This window comes from Pyrus communis, chromosome 17 (assembly GCF_041283825.1).
Source record: "Pyrus communis isolate YQ-2024b chromosome 17, ASM4128382v1, whole genome shotgun sequence".
In the NCBI taxonomy this organism is placed as follows: Eukaryota; Viridiplantae; Streptophyta; class Magnoliopsida; order Rosales; family Rosaceae; genus Pyrus; species Pyrus communis.
This window is the reverse complement of record NC_142581.1, coordinates 7,091,488-7,112,703: the sequence shown is the minus strand read 5'-3', so window position 1 is coordinate 7,112,703 and position 21,216 is coordinate 7,091,488. Positions and strand designations below refer to the sequence as shown.

General features: G+C 37.8%; 4 pseudogenes across 1 annotated transcript; 2 read left to right on the top strand and 2 right to left on the bottom strand.

Moving 5' to 3' along the window:
* The first annotated feature begins 2,883 nt into the window (after positions 1 to 2,883).
* Positions 2,884 to 4,182, top strand: LOC137709165 (palmitoyl-monogalactosyldiacylglycerol delta-7 desaturase, chloroplastic-like; annotated as a pseudogene).
* Positions 4,183 to 7,152: 2,970 nt separating this feature from the next.
* Positions 7,153 to 14,038, top strand: LOC137709166 (palmitoyl-monogalactosyldiacylglycerol delta-7 desaturase, chloroplastic-like; annotated as a pseudogene).
* LOC148689341 (uncharacterized) lies at positions 11,071 to 12,626 on the bottom strand (annotated as a pseudogene).
* Positions 14,039 to 18,881: 4,843 nt separating the features above from the next.
* On the bottom strand, positions 18,882 to 20,970 carry LOC148689340 (protein FAR1-RELATED SEQUENCE 8-like; annotated as a pseudogene). Its single transcript, XR_015958276.1, has 2 exons — positions 20,868 to 20,970; positions 18,882 to 20,341 (listed from the first exon to the last, which is right to left on the bottom strand). The product of XR_015958276.1 is annotated as a protein FAR1-RELATED SEQUENCE 8-like (transcript).
* Between the last annotated feature and the right edge of the window lie 246 nt (positions 20,971 to 21,216).

Below are 21,216 nucleotides of genomic sequence, written 5' to 3'. Positions count from 1 at the left end.
GCATAGCTATGAGATTGTTATTTTGGTTATGGTTTTGAGTTATAGTCACGCTTGTTATTTTTTGGGAAATTATACAGGTGTTACAGCGAGGGGTTACTGCCTTTGGTAATTGAAATTGGTTTAAAAAGTTTTGTTTCATTCACTCACATTTTCTATTTTTGCACCCCTCCAGGTTCTAGCAGCAGAGTTCCGTATCGACGAGGATTCGTGGCACTCTTCAATACAGATGTCTTCTTATGATGGTATAATCATTATCTTACCTTACTGTACTATACATGTGCTCTGTATCACGCGTGAAATGGGTCCAAACCCGCTCATCACGTACTCGTGTACTTAAGCACTTTTAGGTTTTAATTTATTCACATTTTATACACTATCACACTTTATGGCTTTGTCACCTTCCAGGTGTCGGCCAGCACAGCTCGATTCGGGATCCTAGTAGACATTCCGGGTCGGGGTATGTCATAAATTAAGAAGTGTTTTTAGTAAAAAAAAAATGTATGAAATTTTATACCTATATATGTACATAGTTCTGCTTGTTAGCTAGTTATATTCCATTTTTTCTGTAAAAATTGTATTTGAAGAGCGTACAGAAACCAATTGTTCAAGAATATAAGAATTCCACATTGATCGTTGTTGGAAAATTAGTTTTTTATTATTTTAGTTTTCATGTTGATCTAGCATTAGGTTTTTTGTCCTTTAAGTATTAGGGTTTGTTTTAGTTTTCTCTATAAATAAATACTTTGTAATTCAGAGAACAATAAGTTTATCACAATGTAGTCTTACGAATTATGTAGCCGTCTCAATGAATTTGTAGTGTTTTCTTTAGTTTCAATTAATAAAGTTTTATAATTTTACATTTGGTTTGCTCATCGTGTAATCCGATATTCAACTGATCGAATAATTAACAAAAACAATTATAATATATAGCCAGAAAATAATTTCACTCCTAATATCACCCCATGCCTCAAATTCGCACGCTATCGTGATGTACTGGTTGTAAAACGCAAGTTGCTGGATATTTTGATTATAAATGAATCACTGATATGTCTCTTCTGCAAATCTAATGCAGATTCTGAATTAACTTCTGTACACTTATATTGATAAGGCTTTTTTCCCCCGGTAGCCCACTGCATCATTAATTCCTTCGTTGGCCCATTTCTTGATAATTCTTCGATCTTCCAAAATTTTCCAAATAATTGCTTAACTGTCTACAACGAACCAAATGTTATATACAACATGCATGAAAGTCACCAAATTAATGGCTCCACATACTACATAAAGTAGGAGTTACCACTGAGGAAATCTTTGATTGCTTAAGGCTTGAAGTAATCTTCATTTGAAATACAAATTTAGCTTTAAAGACAACACATATTTTGTCAAATTTGGCCTGCAGTTGTCGGACCCTTTTTCTTGGGGGGTTGGGGTTTAGCTTCCTTTTGCGGGTAGTCGAGAGTAATGTTATTAATTGTTATTATGAAAAGCTCTATCAGCCAGTAATTTTTTTGCTAACCTTCACATTGTTACGTGTTATATATCAATATATAATTTTTATTTTTTTAAAAGGAACTAACTGGTAACTTCATCTTTTCAGGAGTCGAAAAAACTCATAAAGACATTTCAGCCTCTCACTAGCCACCATCGTGCGATTTACCAACACCAAACATCGAACACAGGACGTGCCGTGTGGAATACATGTCTTGAATATTCATTCGCAACTACTAGGTCACTCCGTGGTGATTCAATATACTCATGTTTTGACCATGCTAAAGATGACCATAAACTATGTTGAAGCACTTAATAATCCCACATAATGACAGCATGTGGTTAAGATTTTTGCAAATAACAGAAAATTATATACTAAATTATCTATAATATGGAGATAGAGATATAAATGTGGATGTATAGAGGGGAGCACACTGCTTTAGCCAACTTAACTAAGTTCATATTTGCACGGATAATTAAGTTATCAGTATTAATTAATAGTGATGAGCCGCTTGACCGACTCTGAAACGAGACTAAATTCCTCTTATATTAAATTAAACCACAACTAAATCATCATTTGGATAGGTTGACATCAATTGGTATAGTTAAGTGTATGTGGTACAGGGAGTTGGTCATCCAATGGTGCTTTGTGTGTGTGAACGGAGATACCACGCGTGGCATGCCCATTGATTTTTAGGGTTCTTTATATGGGCCAGCTCTGGTTTGAATTTCTGTCTCTTGGGCCTTATGGCTGCTTTCATGCTAGGGCAGTTGAGTGTCGTTTTCTTGGGTTAATTTGCTTTTTATTTACTATATTATATAGGGCAGTGAACAATAGGGGATGAATAGGTTTGGCTGCATAGCCCACGAGATTTCTCTCACTCCAAACTTTGAACCCTAATATGTATATTATTGCACACAGACATAGCCATTACGAATCTTGTGTCCTATAATTTTTCAACTATTACTTTCTCACCTTTCAGCCATTCAAGTGAAAAAGAACTAGACATGATATAGAATTAAGAGAAATTAATACAAAAAATAGTTGAAGAAAGTAGCCTACCGTATCAGTTTGTTTGTTCCCAAAGTTTGTTTGTTTGTTCCTCAAGTTAGTTTATTTGTTATTTAACATAGTACAAACCAAATATCACTGCTACAAACCTACAAGAAATTTTAAAAAAAAAGGTCATTGATATTAGTTGTACATAACGAGATAGGGTGAAAAGCGTACCAATAGTTATAACGTCATTGACACAAGTTCAAATCTTATGCACTCATTTTGTGTGTGACATCTTTTGTGGCTTTTATTATTGATTAACATGTGTCCAAAAGAAAAGAAAAAAATACGTTATTATGATACAAAAGAAGCAGAAGCATTAGGATTTTGTGGCAAGCCTAATGGGAGAGTGGGTGACGCAGTGGAGGGTTGAATTTTTGGGGAGGGAATGGAACGTCGTGGATATAGGCTCAGTAGTTGTTGTTTGGCTTTGCACTGCCTTGCTCTTTTAGCTCCATTCCATTTCACCTGGCCTGCATTTTTGGTTGCACTCTATCTTGTCGTAGGAGCGAGTGTAAATCTCTCTTACCATAGGCAACTTTCCCACCGGAGTTTCAAGCTTCCCAAATGGCTTGAATACATTTTTGCTTACTGTGGAGTCCTATCGTTTCAGGTATACATACTTTTATTTGAGAGAATATTTTGTAGACTCATTGAACTTTTTAATATTTGCAGAGAAGTCCACTTGAATGGGTGAGCTTACACCGATCTCACCACCAATTTACAGACACATTGAAAGACCCTCATAGTCCTGTTAGAGGATTTTGGTAAAGTCACATTGGTTGGATCTTTGATTATCGTTAGATCTCTCATAAGCTTAAAAATATTGCTCAGAATAAGTTGTATAGAACTTTGTGTGTGTTCCTCTTATCACATAATCTGTAACGTAACTGCAAAGATCGATGCATATATGACGATGTTTTTAAACTTTGAAATTTTGCAGCCTGAAGCACGACTAAAGAATGTTGGAGACTTGAAAAGGCAGCCATTCTATAGATTTCTTCACTATACGTACCCCCTTCATGCAATTGGATTTGGAGTTTTCCTCTATGCTTTGGGAGGATTTCCCCTTCTGGTCTGGGGACTGGTAATCGAAATATTCCTGTTGTTTTGTTAATCAAAGTATATTTGTTGTGTTCTTCTACATGTAGAATTTATTTCATGGCTACAGATTAATTTCTAGGGTGTGAGGTCAGTAATATTTCTTCACGCTACTTTTGGAATAAATTCAATTTGCCACACTTGGGGACAACAAGTGTGGGATAGGCGATTTGTCTCAAAACAACTGGTATTGTTTTATTGGACTTAGTAGTTTAAATGCATTCTTATTTAATCACATAGGAAATTAATAGTAAAGTTAATCAAATATGTTTAGGCTAATTGGATTGCTGGCGCATGGAGAAGGTTGGCACAACAATCACCATGCATTTGAACACTCAGCTCGGCACGGCCTAGAGTGGTGGCAATTTGATATTACTTGGTACGTAATAAGATTTCTTGAAGCTGTTGGATTAGCAACGGACGTAAAGCTTCCTACTGAGACTCAGAAGAATCGAAGAGATGTAATGTTAACCAGCAACAACAGCCAAATCAGTGGCAAAAAAGAACTCGACGCAGAAGTCAGCAATGGAAAGCGTTGAAGTTAATGGAAAGTTTTTAATGTCACTAGAACTGCAAACTGCTGCTGCTTTCTGCCGTCCTCTTAAGTATATAGAGTAGTCCATGGATCGTTACTTTTGCTTGCGGTATTTACCAGTTACCAGGCAATTTACAAAGTTATACCAAATTTATAATAAATAATGTCGTATGTCGGTTATGCTAGTAATGTGTTGTTAAATTTTTTTTTATGTTGCCTTTTTGAATTCATGAAATAAATAATCTTGTTTCCTTGAGGAAATGTTCGGTGAATTTGGAAAATGAGTTTCATGGAACGAATTTACTGTTATTGCAACGAGGTTATGTGGAAGAAGTTTTACACATGATCTTACACTTCAAGATGCGAGGATGACAGTAAATTTATTATTCATATAAATCTTTCTCATAAGAGGAGGAACTCCTAATTAGTAATTGTGCCCAATCGATATATCACTTCAGGTGTAATTTTAATCTTGTTATGTTTATTCTTGTGGTTCACTAGCTATGCTAATAAATTTACGCAAATGGTCAATATTTATTAATAACTTAGCATCCTTGTATGAGTTATGTAGTGGGCATTATAATACCTAACTTCATACCAAATAAACTTGAAAACACATGGTAGAAAATGCCTAATTGTACTGAAAAAAATTCAACACACACGTTAAGAATTATGAGGAAACGATAAGGTTGATGTGTCAGTATCTAGGGTATGATATGAACATATAGATATACTCATAATATGAATACATTGAGATAAGACCAAAATAATGTTGTTACAATCACACTGAAAACTCACCAAAGTGGTGGGTTTTGAACAATCTTTTGGGTTAATTAACCAAGCTAAACTGAGTGTTTTGTAGCGATCAAAACTCAAAAAGTGGTTGGTTCAACATCAGTTAATTACAAGAGGTGAGATAAGAAGGTAATTAAAAATCCTAACTAGTTTGGAGTTTACATTTAGAGAAGTGAAAGCACTCTTAATACACAAGGACTATTAGAAATGTGCTAGTTCTTAGAAGGGGTATGCTATCCACACACTCCATTTTACTTCTCACACACCTCTTGATAATTTTTGTCCGTTGATTTTCTTCAATTCATCTGATCTGACGGTCAAAAATTAAAAAGGTGTATGAGAAGTAAAATAAGGTGTGTGGATATCACACCCCTTCTTAGAAAGATGAACACATGCAAATGAATCTTCATTTTTTACTAATTCGTGTAACTATTATCTGTTTCGGGGATAGTTCATACGCATACATGATCAGTGAGTACACAAATCAAACTAATTTTGTTTCAATATCAATAATGGAGAAATTTACCCTTGAAGAGTGCACAAAACAATTTTTTTTTTTTTTTTTTGGGTTAATAACATCTTCCTCATTTGATACTGATATTGGGAGTGAGGAATTGAGTTATTAGTGCAATGGAATGATAAACGCACTTAACCAATTCAACTGCAAATCTCTTATTTTAAAAGCGTTATTCTTATTAATATACTAGCCTCCCCCACTAGTTTGAATCATTTTAATCTTGGTATCCGTCGGAGGGACTTTTAGGCTTGGCTTGGGGGCCTTTTATGACGATTGGGTCTTGAAATTTGATTGGGCTTGCATGTGACATTTTGAACCTCAACAATATCGAACATATTTTTCACTTGAATTTTGAATTTTGCAAAGGTTGCAAATACCTCAGATTTAACTTGAGAGGATACAACCAAGTGTACCACGAAAAATCGTCAATGAAAATATATAACATAATAACGGAATCTAGAAACAAATAAATTTGAATAACTTCATATATCAAAATAAACTAATTGCAATATGAGAGATGTTCAAACCTGCACCCATTGAAACCATTTACATGAACAGAACCGGTGTATTATTTGAGGATTTATGATCTAAGCAGCATCATTGGTTATGTAGTGTTGGCTCCAGAGTTTAATAGCCAAGTTGTAGATGGCGGAGCAGCAGCAGAGTAGATGAACCGGCAGCATAAGCAGTGAAACAGGATGACAGAACACATCCCTCATAGGACATGTTCAGGCGATTGAAGCAGTCAATCTCTGTGTGACCAAAACGCCGGTAGATTTGGCATTGAATCTTCCCTCCAGTAAAGCTATCAAAAGGGGAGAAATGAGGCAGTCCAACATGTGCAGCACCGAGAAACCTAGAACAAAATTATAGGCTCTAGAAGTAGAACCGGAAGAACGCGAGCCAGACGAGGAACCACCACTATAAGAACCAGACATGCCACCACCATGAGCGAACCCAGGACTGGCAGTAACGGGACGCCCACGTGTGGATGCCATTGCTATTAGGCCATTATCTCAAGGGAGAGAAGGTTAATTCACGGCGTTCAGTGCTAAGAAGCAAAGCCTCTATAGCGGCATAGGAAATAGGAGACTTGCGAGCTTGGATTGAGGCCATAGTATTCAAGTACAAAGGACCAACATTGTTCGTGACCGTAGCAACGAGATTGTGCTTGGATTGAGGCCGTAGTATTCACGTACAAAGGACCAACATTGTTCGTGACCGTAGCAACGAGATCGTCATCAGTTATTGGAGAGCCAAAGCAAGTAGGTCTGCAAGAGCATTAGTTCTATAAGAAAATCAGCGATAGAAAGGTCACTTGATGGAGATTCATCAACTCACCACAAAATTGGACAACACGATTATGTGAAGAGGAAACATATCATTCTTGGAGCGTCTTCCAGGCATTAGAAGCCGAAACTTTGTTAACAATAATTGACAGCACATTGGGAGTGAGAAAACTTGCCACAACAGAACCAATTGATCATGTTGAATGCATGCTTCAAAGCTTGGATTGACTTCATAAGTCAAATTTCCCTCATCGTCAGTGATAAAAGCAGGAGGACGCTGAGATGAACCATCAACAAATGAAAAAAGCCCCTACTATGGATAAAAGTAATGAATTGAGCCCTCCACAATGAATATTTGTTAGGATCCAACGTGATGGTGAGAAAGTTTGCAACACTGGGATTAGAGACAGCAGTGGAAAGATCCATGGGAAAAGTTGAGAGAAAGGTTTGTCGTTAGACGCAGAGAGGGATGATGCCAAGATAGAAATCTCAGTTCAAGTATAATTAGGCTAGATGAATTAGCCATCTGTATATTTTCATTATATATATAGAGTTGAGAGAGAGTTTGAGATGAAACCAAACTCTTCAAATGAAAACATAACAGATAACTAAGAACTAAATACACAAATTACAAAATTCATAATTCCAAGATCGTTGAATCATTCAAACTAAGTTGAAACATTCTGTTGCAATGGATTGGATGAGATCAGAGAACCATTCGAATTTAGTTTCGGCAGGCTTAGCTTATCAGGGAATGGAACATCGTGGATATAGGCTCAGTAGTTGGGTCCTTTTGGCTTTGTATTTGCTTACTCTTTTAGCTGCATTTCATTTCACCTGGCCTGCATTTTGGGTAGCAGTTGCACTCTATCTTGTCGTAGGAGTGCGTGTAAATCTCTCTTACCACAGGCAACTTTCCCACCAGAGTTTCAAACTTCCCAAATGGCTAGAATACTTTTTTGCCTATTGCATGTGCAGTCCTATCGTTTCAGTCTTTCAGGTATAAATAGAAGAAAGAATGCTTTTCAATGAATTATTTTATTTCATATCAAAACAAGATATATATACAACCCTATACAGACATGGGAAAGAATAAGGGAAAGAATAATTACATCCTAAACTAGGAAACCAATTACAGTAGGAATCCCACAATTATAGGAATCCTAATACAAGTCAACACTCCCCTTCAAGTTGGTGCATAGATGTTGCACATGCCCAACTTGTCTAGAAATCTGGAGAACTTGTTACTAGAAACCGCCTTCGTGAGAATATCTGCTACTTGGTCGTCCGTTCCTATGGGAGGAACCTCAATTACTTTATTATCTAGCTTCTCTTTAATAAAGAACCGATCAACCTCTACATGCTTGGTCCGATCATGTTGCACAGGATTATGAGCAATATCCCGTGCAGCTTTATTGTCACATAATAACTTCATAGGCAGACCTTGTTTGACACCCACATCTTGCAACAGAAACTTAAGCCACAAGAGTTCACAAATACCGAGTGCCATGCCTCTAAATTCGGCTTCTGCACTTGACCTTGATACGACATTCTGCTTCTTGCTTCTCCACGTTACTAGATTTCCCCCAACAAAGGTGAAATACCCAGATGTCGAGCGTCTATCATCTGACGATCATGCCCAATCAGCATCCGTATAGCACTCAATTCTGAAATGCTCATTTTTCCGAAATAAAATTCCTTTACCAGGGCTTCCCTTTAAGTAACTCAATATTCTCATAACTGCACTCATATGTTGTTCTCCTGGATTGTGCATATATTGACTAATCACACTTAAGGCATGAGCAAGATCGGGCCTAGTGTGAGCCAAGTACATTAATCTTCCTACTAACCTTTGATACCTCCCTTTATCAACCGGTACTTGGTTCTGATCTATACCCAACTTCATTCCTTCGGCCAACGGAGTAGACACCGGCTTACATGCTGTCATACCGGTTTCTTCCAACAGGTCAAGAACATACTTCCTTTGTGATAGAAATATCCTGGACTTGCATCTTGATACTTCAATCCCAAGAAAATATTTCAAAGGACCAAGATCTTTCATTTCAAATTCTGTGGACAAATAACTTTTCAAGGCTGCTTGCTCAACAAGATCATCACCAGTAACCACCATATCATCCACATACACGATTAGAGCCGTAACCTTTCCGTTCTGGTGTTTCAGAAACAACGTGTGATCCCAATTACTCTGTATATACCCAAATGCCCTCATGGACTTGGTAAATCTACCAAACCAGGCTCTAGGAGACTGCTTTAATCCATACAGTGATTTCTTGAGCCTACATACCTTTTGTTTCCGTCTGTCCGAACCACTGCACCCTTATGGAAGGTCCATGTAAATCTCCTCAGTTAGATCTCCATGGAGGAAAGCATTTTTTACGTCGAACTGTTGCAAAGGCCAATCCAGATTTGCTGCTAAGGACAGTAGAACACGAACTGTATTGATCTTTGCCACTGGTGCGAACGTATCAGTGTAATCAATGCCATATTTCTGTGTATACCCCTTTGCCACCAATCTTGCTTTAAAGCGATCTACCGTTCCGTCAGCTTTATATTTTACTGTATAAACCCATTTGCATCCCACTGTTTTCTTTCCGGCTGGCAAGTCAGTTATTTCCCAGGTAGCATTCTTCTTCAACGATCTCAATTCCTCGTTCATTGCATCTTTCCAGCGGGAATCTGCTAACGCCTCCTGCACACTGTTAGGAATAGATACAGTAGATAATTGATATACAAATGACTTATTTGATTCTGACAGGTGACAAGTAGACACATAATGGTTTAATGGGTATCTCACTCTGGAGTCAGAGTTTGGCTCACTCATGGAATACTTGTGTTTACACTCAGGATCTGCCTCATAAGTAGGTTTGGGAATACCTCTATTAATACGCTCTGGAAGGCGACGAAGTGGAGGTGCATCCGGTGTAGAAGACGATTGGTTATGAGAAGTAGTATCTCGTGACACATGCTGTAATTGCTGCTCTGTTTCACTGCAATTGGGCGGCTGCATCTCATCTTCCAACTCAATACCCATGAGACCCGTGGGCTGCTCCTCTTCCTGACTTGTTGGCTGCTCCTCAGTAGGCTGCTCGGTAGGACTAAACCCAGAAAACACGGGTTGCTGCCCTTCTCCAGGTGTCACGGGCACGGGCTGCTGCCCTTCCCCAGGTGTCGTGGGCTGTTGCCCTCTTCCAGAAGCCGTGTACTCCAAGCTCAACACGTCCCTATTATCGTGAGTCAGAACTTCATCATTGTGGTACTCCCCCTGAAGTGAGGACGGGGAGGAACCAAAGAACATGTCATTCTCGTGAAAACTCACATCCTGAGTAATAAACATCTTTTTACTCAAAGGATGATAACAACGATACCCTTTCTGGGTAGTAGCATACCCCAAAAAAACACAACGAAGAGCTCTAAGTTCAAGTTTAGTCTTCCGTTGAGGTAGATGGAGGTGAACAAACGCAACACATCCGATGACCCGGGGGGAAGATTGGGAGTCGGGGGGCTGCTAGTCTGAGATGTGAGAGCCTGAAATGGCGTATGGAAGTTGAGAGTCCGAGATGGAAGGCGATTAATAAGATAAGTTGCAGACGTAAGTGCCTCTCCCCAATAATTGAGCGGCAGATGTGCCGCAAGTAGGGAAGCACGAACCATTTCCAACAAGTGTCGATTTTTCCTTTCTGCAACCCCATTCTGTTGAGGAGTATACGGACACGTGGTCTGATGAACAATACCATGCAACTCTAAGAATGAACGAAGTTCCATATTAACATATTCTCCCCCATTGTCATTGCGAAGAACCTGGATATTCCTGTTGTATTGTACAGCAATCATTTTATGAAACTGTTGGAAGGCCGAACTAACTTCACTCTTCGACTTTAACAAAATAACACAAGTCATGCGGGTACAATCATCAATAAAAGTAACAAACCAATGAGCACCACCAAGAGTGGCTACTTTTGACGGTCCCCATACATCAGAATGCACAACCATAAAAGGAACGGTACTTTTATTTAAACTGGGAGGAAAAGAGGTTCGATGGCTCTTAGCCATTTCACAAACATCACACTTAAACCGAGAAACATCATTCTTGACAAACAAACTAGGAAATAACTTATGCAGATAACCAAAGGAAGCATGCCCAAGGCGCCGGTGCCACATCCAGATGTCTGACACTTTATTAGTAATCCCTTGAGAATCATCAACGGAGAGAGCTTGAGTCAGCAAGCTAGAACTACTGGTGGTCAACTCCAAGTAATAAAGTTTCCCTCTTCTAATACCATAACCAATCGCCTTCCGCGTCCGGATGTCCTTAAAAACACAAAAATAGGGCCAAAAAATAACCAAACAATGTAAGGCAAGGGTTATTTGAGCAACGGACAACAAATTATAATTTAGAGAGGGAACCACAAGAACAGTGTCAAGTTTCATGGTATCGGAAAGGGAAACAGCGCATTCCCCAATAACAGGGACGGCATTACCATTAGCAACATTGACCTCGGTTTGTGTGAATGTTTTTAGTGATGGAACCTGTCTAGAATCACAAGTCATATGTTCAGTAGCTCCGGAATCACTTATCCATGTATTATTCATAACAGAAGTAAAAGTACTGAGTACCTTACCATCACTTCCTACCGCAGCTATCATGGCAGATGCCTTGTCCGCTATCTGATCCGAATCATTCTTGGTTTCGGCAATGGAGGCTCAGGATTTGTTGCATCGAGGATCACGGGTCTTATCCCAATTCTCGGGATATCCAATCAGCTCAAAACAACGACTCTTGGAGTGTCCCGTCAGGCCACAGTGTGGGCACTTACCTTGTGGACGATCCCGGCTTGTCTGGCTAGGCCGAGTTGATCCAGGCCGGTTCTGTACCCCTTCTCAGTTCGACCCACTAGATGATCCACGGGCCCTTGCTGCCATGGCAGCAAACTCCCCCTTGTCAACCTCTGTCTTCATTGCTTCCTTTCGATCGGCTTCTCGACGAACATAGGCATAAGAAGCCTGCAGGCCAAGTGGGGGATCCTTCCGCAGCACTTCTCCACGCACCTGATCAAACCCATCATCGAGACCACCAAGAAACACATAGACCCGTTGTCTCTCAATGGATTTCTGAAACACTTTGATGTCATTCTCACACTCCATGGATACTTTATTAAAGTGATCCAATTCTTGGAAGATCTCAGTGAGCTCCCCAAAATAGGTAGCTAAGGGTCGGCCATTCTGACGCAGATGGGATGCCTTCTGATTCAACGAATAAATTCTAGCCTCGTCATTCTCATCAAAGTAGGCTGCCTTCAAGGAGTCCCAAATCTCCTTCGATGTAGACAACCGAATGTACCGTTTCATAATCTCGGGCTTCATTGAAGACAAAAGCCAACTATTAATTTTTTGATCTTCAGAAAACCAATTATCATATTTAGGATCGTCTTCGCTAGGTGCCTTGATAGACCCACGAAGATATCCCATCTTCTTCCTTCCAGCAATATGAATTTGAATGAGAGGAGCCCATAAATCATAGTTCTTTTCATCCAAAACCATACCAATATTAAAGCTTGAATTCTCTGATTGCACCATAATTGGAGCAGGCGCTGAAACAATCTGTGAACCAGCCCCCTTTTCTTCAGCCATCTCTCTGTTGCTTCGGTGTTGACTGACACAAACTAGGCAGAGAAGAAAAAAAAAACAGCAGTGGTGATGGGACCTAGAACACGTTGGACAAATCAACAGGGCAGCAACACCCTATCTGGTGCTCGCTGCAATCGGTCAGGGCACGGGCAGCAACAATCCTAAGGTTGCTCGCTGCAATGGATCAGGTACACGGCAGAAAAAAAAAATATTAGGGTTCAGTGTTTTTCTAACCCGGCTCTGGTGCCAAGAAGAAAGAATGCTTTTCAATGAATTATTTTATTTCATATCAAAACAAGATATATATACAACCCTATACAGATATGGGAAAGAATAAGGGAAAGAATAATTACATCCTAAACTAGGAAACCAATTACAGTAGGAATCCCACAATTATAGGAATCCTAATACAAGTCAACATAAATCACCTTCATTCATCTGTGTTATTTTATAAGAAGATTTTTTTACTCTTTTTTTCTGTTTGCAGAGAAGTGCACTTGAATGGGCCAGCGTACACCGAACTCATAACCAATTTACAGACACGTTGAAAGACCCTCATAGTCCCGTTCGAGGAATTTGGGATAGACACATTGGTTGGATCTTCAATTATCATTCTCGGTTTAGAAGTGTACGCAAACTCCTAATCTCTCACAAGTACTTTGTGTTTATCTTGCTCATCACATAATCTGTCAAAGTGACAGAGAGAGACCACCACATTGACTGTATATGGCACATCTCACACACTAAGCTAGCAAATTGAAATGCTAATGATAATTCTTTCGAACTTTGAAATTTGCAGTAGGAAGCACGACTAAAGAACGTTGGAGACTTAAAAAAGGCAGCCATTCTGTAGATTTCTTCATTATACGTACCCTTTCATGCCATTGGCTTTGGAGTTGTACTCTATGCATTTGGAGGATTTCCCTCTCTGGTTTGGGGACTGGTAAATAGAAACGTTCTTGTTTTCTTTACATAATTAAGTAAAGATCCTACTTATTCACGAATCTTTCTAACATATAACAATGTATGAAATACATCATAGATCTAACGTGAAGTACAATTATATACCCTATATAGTAGAAGGGAAAGGTGAACCCCTCCTATCTAACGATTAAAACGGGTATAATGTATATATCACATACTTTTATTGATCTTGTATTTTATATTTGTAGGGTGTGACGTGGGAGGTCAGTAATTTTTCTCCACACAACTTTCAAAATAAATTCAGTTTGCCACACTTGGGGACAAGAAGTATGGGATACTGGTGATTTGTCTGGAAACAACTGGTACTGTATTGCAATTTGTAGCGTAAATGCATTCTTATTTAATTAAATAGGCAATTAACAGTAAAGTTAGGTAAATATGTTTTATAGGTTAACTGGATTGCTGGCGCATGGAGAAGGTTGGCAGAACCCTCACCAAGCATTTGAACACTCAGCTCGGCATGGCTTGGAATGGTTGCAGATTGTATTACTTGGTATGTAATAATGTCCTATGTTGGTGATGCTGGTGAAGTGTTTTTAAATTTGGTTTTATGTAGCCTTTTTGAAGGTCATGAGATAAATAACGTTGTTCAGATTGAGGTAGTGTTTGATGAAATGGGGAACTCCTAATTAATAGTTGTGCTGCCATATTGTACTTTGATTTTTAACTGAGAAATGCTAAGGAAACTCTCTCGATGTGAGTTTTGAGAAAATTCGAATTTGGGTTACATAGTCCTGTTTTTGTGAAGCATCGTAGCAATCTCAGACTTGAATATCCTAGCTGAGATTGAGGGGGAGTAATAACAGAAAGTATAAGATCCAAGTGTCAATAAGCTAATGGTCCATCTGTCAGGAATATAGTTAGTTCTAATTAGATTAAGATTGGTTTTGCCACATAAAGAAAGTTAGTTAATCTATGTCCTTATAAGTATTGTTGTATCAGTAATGCTATTCTTACCCTATTTTAATATCACATTCATATACCATATGACATGGCATCTGATGTGGATGTCCACATCATAAAAATGAATCATAATTTAATTTAAACTAAAAACCATTTAATAAACCAATAATTAAAATAAAAGGTTAGAATTAAATGGTGATTGTGCGAGGAGTCTCTCCTCTCTTCCCCGTTCAGTCTGCTCCTTCCCACGTTTCTTCTTCCACGCCATTTTTTTCACCCTAGGTTTTTTCACGTTAGTGTGGACTACCACAATCTCAATCAGATGTCAGTGCAATTTTCACCAATTCGCTGCAAATTTTCAAGCTTTATCAGATAATTAAGCAATCCAAATTTTCCAATTATGTCTCACAGAAAGTTGTTTATTTCTTGGATAATCTGCCGTAGGGGCAAAAGAAAGAGAATGGCTTTGGGGGCGGAGAACTTACTCGAATGATCTTCCATTTTTTTTCCTTGATGAGGTGATGTCTCTGCTCTGTGAATAGCTTTGGTGTGGTAATGTCTCTGCTCTGTGAATAGCTCTGGTGTGGTAAGTCTGATTATTTACATATTTAGGTGAATAAGGATAGTATTTCTTACTGTTTTAGACACTTTGTACTGTTTGATTTGATCTTTTTGGCGCCAAGGTAACTTCTTTTCCAGTTACGTTAATGGAAGTAGATTACTTGTTGTAAAGTTTCAATCTTTGGTTAAAACGATGGAGATGGGATATATATGCCTAAAGGTTTGAAAAGTCAGAATTTTTAAATGTGATTTTGTTTCTGGTGTACCATGGTTTCTTTATTTGGGGGTTTAGTGAAAGCTTTTTGCGATGTTTAATGTTGTAGAGTTTGATCAGAAGAAGAACCAGGGAAATCGGAAAAGAAGCCAAGGAAATCGAAAACCTGAAACAGATATATTCAGAAGAAGAACCACAGAAGAAAGTTGAAATGAGGAGGAGAAGATAGAAGAAGAGTGAGAGCAAGAGCTTGAAGGGCCTTCAGTTTGAAGAGTTAAAAGGGTTTATGGATCTTGGTTTTGTTTTCTTAGAGGAAGATAAAGATTCAAACTTGGTTTCAATCATTGCCAAGTTCAGAGCTGATGAGATGGCCAAGGCGAATGAGTTCATTTATAAGGAAGCAACGGCAAAGAGATTGGGAAGCTGCTCGGCTTTCTCTCATTGAGGTGGAAAAAAAATGTGGTGATTGATGACAAGTTCATCACCGAGGGAGAATTTCACATATATGTTGATTTCTGGTTTCACTTTTCAATGACCATATGTCATCCGTTTAGGTACACTAGTTTCAAGTACATATATGCAATCAACTTTGTCATGTTTCCCAATTGCAATGTTGCCGAATAAGTATTTGTGCTTCGTAACATTGTTTATTTATGTAGTATTGATTGATCAATCGATCGATCTTTAATTTAAGTATTTGTGCGTCGTAACATTGTTTGCAAAATAAGAAGACAACCGCTCCCATTCCTGAGTACAATTCCCTTCCGGAACTGGAAAAACGGAGAGTTTGACTTCTATATGTGTAAGTTGCAAGTTGGCTTTTCAGCAACTAGCCAGTTTATGAGACCATATCAAGTTCACCATATCCAGCAGCATTACTATATGGACTGTGCACTTGATAAAAAAGAGACATCACATTTAGATGAGGACTTAGTGAGAAATTTTTAACTAGTTCCCTGCTGAGTCTTTGTTTGAAGACTACAACTTGACTGCAAAGTGTAGAATATATGGATCAGACCAATCCTCTTTGACATTCTCATCTACCAGAACTTAATGATTTTATGATTCGAATCATATCGAAATTCTCACCGAGGTAGGTAATTTCTTACGGTTCGAGTCAGAATATATATTAAGATCAAGTAAATCAACCAAGTTTTTTGGTATGGAGATTAGAATATTTTACCTTTGGTAATCGCCAATTTCAATATCTTGAGCCTTAACTAGGTCATGTATATAAGATTCTATACGAAAAACACATCAACGAAATTGTCCAAGAAGTTATGAGTCATGTATATAGTTCTTAGCCCCTTAAAAAATTGGCAGTTTCATACTTCTTCTGAAGCTCCAGCCAGGCACCGAAAAATGCATATATATGTATATGATATCATATATACCTCTATTTGTGTTTATATATGTCATAAACATAGTAACACAAACTCAACGGCAACAACAAAACCATTTAGTTGGTCAGTTTTGTAGCGCAAGGAACATATGACATTGATGGTGACTAGAGTGCGGATAAGAACTTGATTAAACTCCGCTTTCAGTACAACAAGAATTAGAAGAGTAACACATCTGCATACTGGCTGATGTTACGAAATATTTGAAATGCATTAAAATCTAAGTTTAGAAGAAATAGGATTCAAATCCACAAAAACTCAAACTACATAAAGCAATTGCTTTCATTTTGCTTCCATTGCTTAGTTGAGCTCTTCGTTATCGTTTCGTCTTGAAGTAGAGCTATGCATATTGTACATACTATAACCTTCATTCCAATATGGATATTGTTGACCCTAAATAAATAGAAGGAAAAAAAACCATAAGAACTACATATAGAGCATTATACTATGTGATGTAAATAAATATTTAATTAATAACAATAAAAGAATTATATGCAACCTCTCAATGTTTACCTGGACATAATTTCCATGCATAGAAGGATAACTTGTATTTCCAATCTCAGACTCTTTGTACAACGGATTTGGATGACCACCTTGACTAAGTCCCAATAACAAAGCCATGTTTTCCTACAATAGGTTATATTTGTTCAATAGATAACACAAAAGCAACTCAAAATCACTATCAATAGGACAAAATGCACAACTTACATTAGTATGGGGGAAAATAGGATATTGGTTGGCAGGTGTGCAAATTTGAACTCCTTGTGTAAGATGAGAATGCTAAATCCCAAAGAATAAAAGTAATTACAATTACAAAGAGTAAGTATAGTAATTATAATGAAAATGATTATTAACTAAGGAAAAAAGATAACAAGAAGATCAATATATTTATCGCATACCTGCACAACGACATTACTCTCTTGTGTTGCAGCTATGTTATCACTTCTACAAGGAGGTGGACCATCAATATGGCATATTGCATCACTTTCTATGGATTTCTACAAAAGTTGCAAGTGAAACATGTTATGATTTATCAACTTATTAGTTATATAAAGCAAATATGTTGTTACCTGTGTTCCTTCCTCATCTGTATTGTCTTTACGAGATGTAATCTTTTTCTGTCGTTTTTGTCTTCTTTTGATTACTTCATCAATCTTGGATTGTTTCCTTTTAGATGGTGGACGACCTTTACGTCTAGCCGACAATGGCGTAAGTATACATTGACTTGGGTTAGGAAGAGGATCAAGGTTCATAGCAACAGGTGATTATGGTGTTGGTTGAGTGCTACTAGCCGCTTCGTCATTTTTACATATTTGCTCCTTTAGTTTATGCATCCATCTCACCACAAGCATACACTTATCATCAGAATCATTGGCTAATTCCTCAATGTCATCAAAGGTTTTTTGCATCTTATCAGATCTTTGTGCTTTAGGTGTAGCAACCCAATTACTGTAACTTATCCTAACCCTTGTGTGGCATCTTTTCACATCCTTCCTCCATCTCCGAATGATAAACTTATCTGGCATAAAGTCAATGTCATGATGAACTAAAACATAAAGCGCATGTCTACATAATATGCCTTTAAACTCAAACTTGCAACAATTGCAATTAACTTCAATCTCATGCTCATTAAACTAGACCTTGAAAATGACAATCTTCTTTTTGTTCTCCTTGATCAGAATACGCTCCGTTATTTGGTACTCCAAAATTGCATTATCAGTTTCAACTGAAACCCTATCACAATACATTATACTTGTCAATTCCTTTTGGAACTCCTTGAATTTTGAAATCATGTAAGCAGCTTGAACTTGCTTTTCGATGTCATAATGAGTTGCACAACGAACAATTGAAAAGAAAGAATCATAATCTGCAGAGGCCTCTTTTAGCACCTTACTCCTTAATGCATTCTCATATTACTCCACAAATTGTTTTAAAGTAGTCTTGGAGTTCACGTGGCCATCAAAAAAGGCATTCATGCTCTCACTCCTTTGTGTAGTTGACATTCCAGCCCAAAATTTATTTTTCACATACACAGGCACCCAATGATGTCTCTCTGCATACAAGCTTCTTAACCATTTACGTGCTTGCTTTGTAAACTTATATTTTCCAATCATCTCAGTCCAACGTTCTTCAAAATCTTCAGAGGTCATTGAGTCATAAATAATGTTATCTAAAGAAGAGCTCATGGACTCATATTCCTTATAACTTTTGAGCTTATCAGGAACCTTTTTCATTATATGCCACAAGCACAACCGATGTTGAGTATAAGGAAAAACAACTTCAATCGCTTTTTTCATAGCTGTGTCTTGATCTGTAATTATTCCACTTAGAGCATGACCGGACATACAAGCAAGCCAGGTCTTAAACAACCAAATAAAGGAGTTGGTACCTTCCCTTGAAATCAATCCACATCCCAATAAAATTGATTGCCCGTGATGATTAACCCCCACAAATGGAGCAAATGGCATATCGTACTTATTAGTTAAGTACGTTGTGTCAAATGTTATAACATCACCAAATTCTTTATAAGCTGCCCTACTCCTCGCATCTGCCCAAAACACATTTCTTAAACAACCATTTTTGTCTAAATCAATTGCATAGAAGAAATTTGCATTCTGAGCTTGCATGCTTACAAAGTAGTTTTGAACTGCAGTGGCATCCCCTTCTCCAAGTCGTAAGCGCCTTACCTTTTCAATATAATTTCTACAATCTTTTTCTAAACACTTCATGTTCTCATGCCCCCAACTTCAACCACCACTGAATTATAACTTTTGTTGACCCTTATTCCGGCTTTATCATTCACTTCAAGCTTCTTTTTTTATAGAAGAACTAACTTCCCGAAAACACTTCCAATAACGAGTTTTTGTTGGACTCTCAACCCATGATTATGATCAAGCTTTACAGAATTCACTCACTACTTCTCACCCAAGTATAAACCTGCCCTTAGTTGAGCCTTGCAATCATTCTTTATACTGGGATATGGCTTAAGAGGATTACTTGAAGTACTTTTTGATGTACCTGATCGAGCGCAACACATAGTAATATACCTCAATTTTCCATCATCTCCCTTCGTTGATGATCTCTTTATCATTGGAAATCCTGATTGTCTCCCACATTCCTTGTAATATGTAGCCACTTGATCCATGTTGTCAAAGATCATTCCAACTTGAGGCTCTTGGACCTTTTCTTCCACATTCCTTGTGTTCTCCATGTTAGTCCCATTATTTTCCACGGCATGAACCCCATTGCTTTCTTCTTCAGTGGCATCAAAAGTTGCTTCAATTACATCATCTTCTTCAATAATTTCATTTGAAGTTTCTATTGTATGAACCCCATCACTTTCTATTTCACTACAAGAACTCACTTCAACTACATCATCCTCTTTAGTAAATTCATTAGAAGAACTCCCTGTTCCAAAAACATAAAACATAATTATACAAGTTTATATATTACACCACACTATCAATGTAAATCTACACTGACCATTTGTGCAAGTCTCTTAATTCTAGTGCATGCACTACAATGGCTGAAAAAACAAGACTCTCATTGCGGGTTGGAATCTTGGGAGGCTTACCAGGACTGGCTCTCGAAAATTCAGGTGAAGGGGAGCTCACTGGAACTGATTTAGAGAACCCACTGCTGGACTCAGCCGATGCTTTGGCGGGTGAGCCCACTTGGCTTTGCTTGGGAGCTGAATATTCTGAAACTTTTGAGGGAGATCCTTTTGCTGCATTGATCTCTTCACTTCGAACTTGCAGTATAACTTCACCTCCATTGGAAGAAAGCTTCTCTGACATGCTTACTTCCCCGCCTTTCAAAAGTTTTTTTCTCTCTCTATGGCCTTCATTGAAACCCTACCACATCAAACATATAAAAATCTTGCATTAAACCCCAACTAAACAAAACACCAAAATCGGAATGGCATTCAAAAATGAGAATTTTTCATATCCTTTTGGTAGATAAATCCCAAGTTCCCTCTTTTCTTTCAGGATTAATCAAATCTTTATTTCCTAATTAAATATTGAAGATTTATATCGATGGCTTTCTAACAACACCATAATAAAATAGTTATAATCAAACTCTACAACATTAAACATCTCAAAAAGCTTTCACTAAACCCCCAAATAAAGAAAACATGGTACACCAGAAACAAAATCACATTTAAAAATTCTGAATTTTCAAACCCTTTAGGCAGATATATTCAATCTTCATCGTTTTAACCAAAGACTGAAACTTTATAACAAGTAATCTACTTCCGTTAACGTCACTGGAAAAGAAGTTACCTTGGCGCCAAAAAAATCAAATCAAACAGTACAAAGTGTCTAAAACAGTAAGAAATACTATCCTTATTCACCTAAATATGTAAATAATCAGACTTACCACACCAGAGCTATTCACAGAGCAGAGACAGCACCCCACCAAGGAAAAAAAATGGAAGATCATTCCAGCAAGTTCTACGCCACCTCCGCCCACGAAGCCGTTCTCTTTCTTTTGCCCCTACTGCAGATTATCCAACAAATAAACAACTTTCTGTGAGACATAATTGGGAAATTTGGATTGCTTAATTATCTGATAAAGCTTGAAAATTTGTAGTGAATTGGTGAAAATTGCACTGACGTCTGATTGTGATTGTCGACGTTGATGAATCTTTGCCATATTATAATTAGTTGAGATTGTGGTAGTCCACACTAACGTGAAAAAAACTAGGGTGAACAAAAATGGCGTGGAA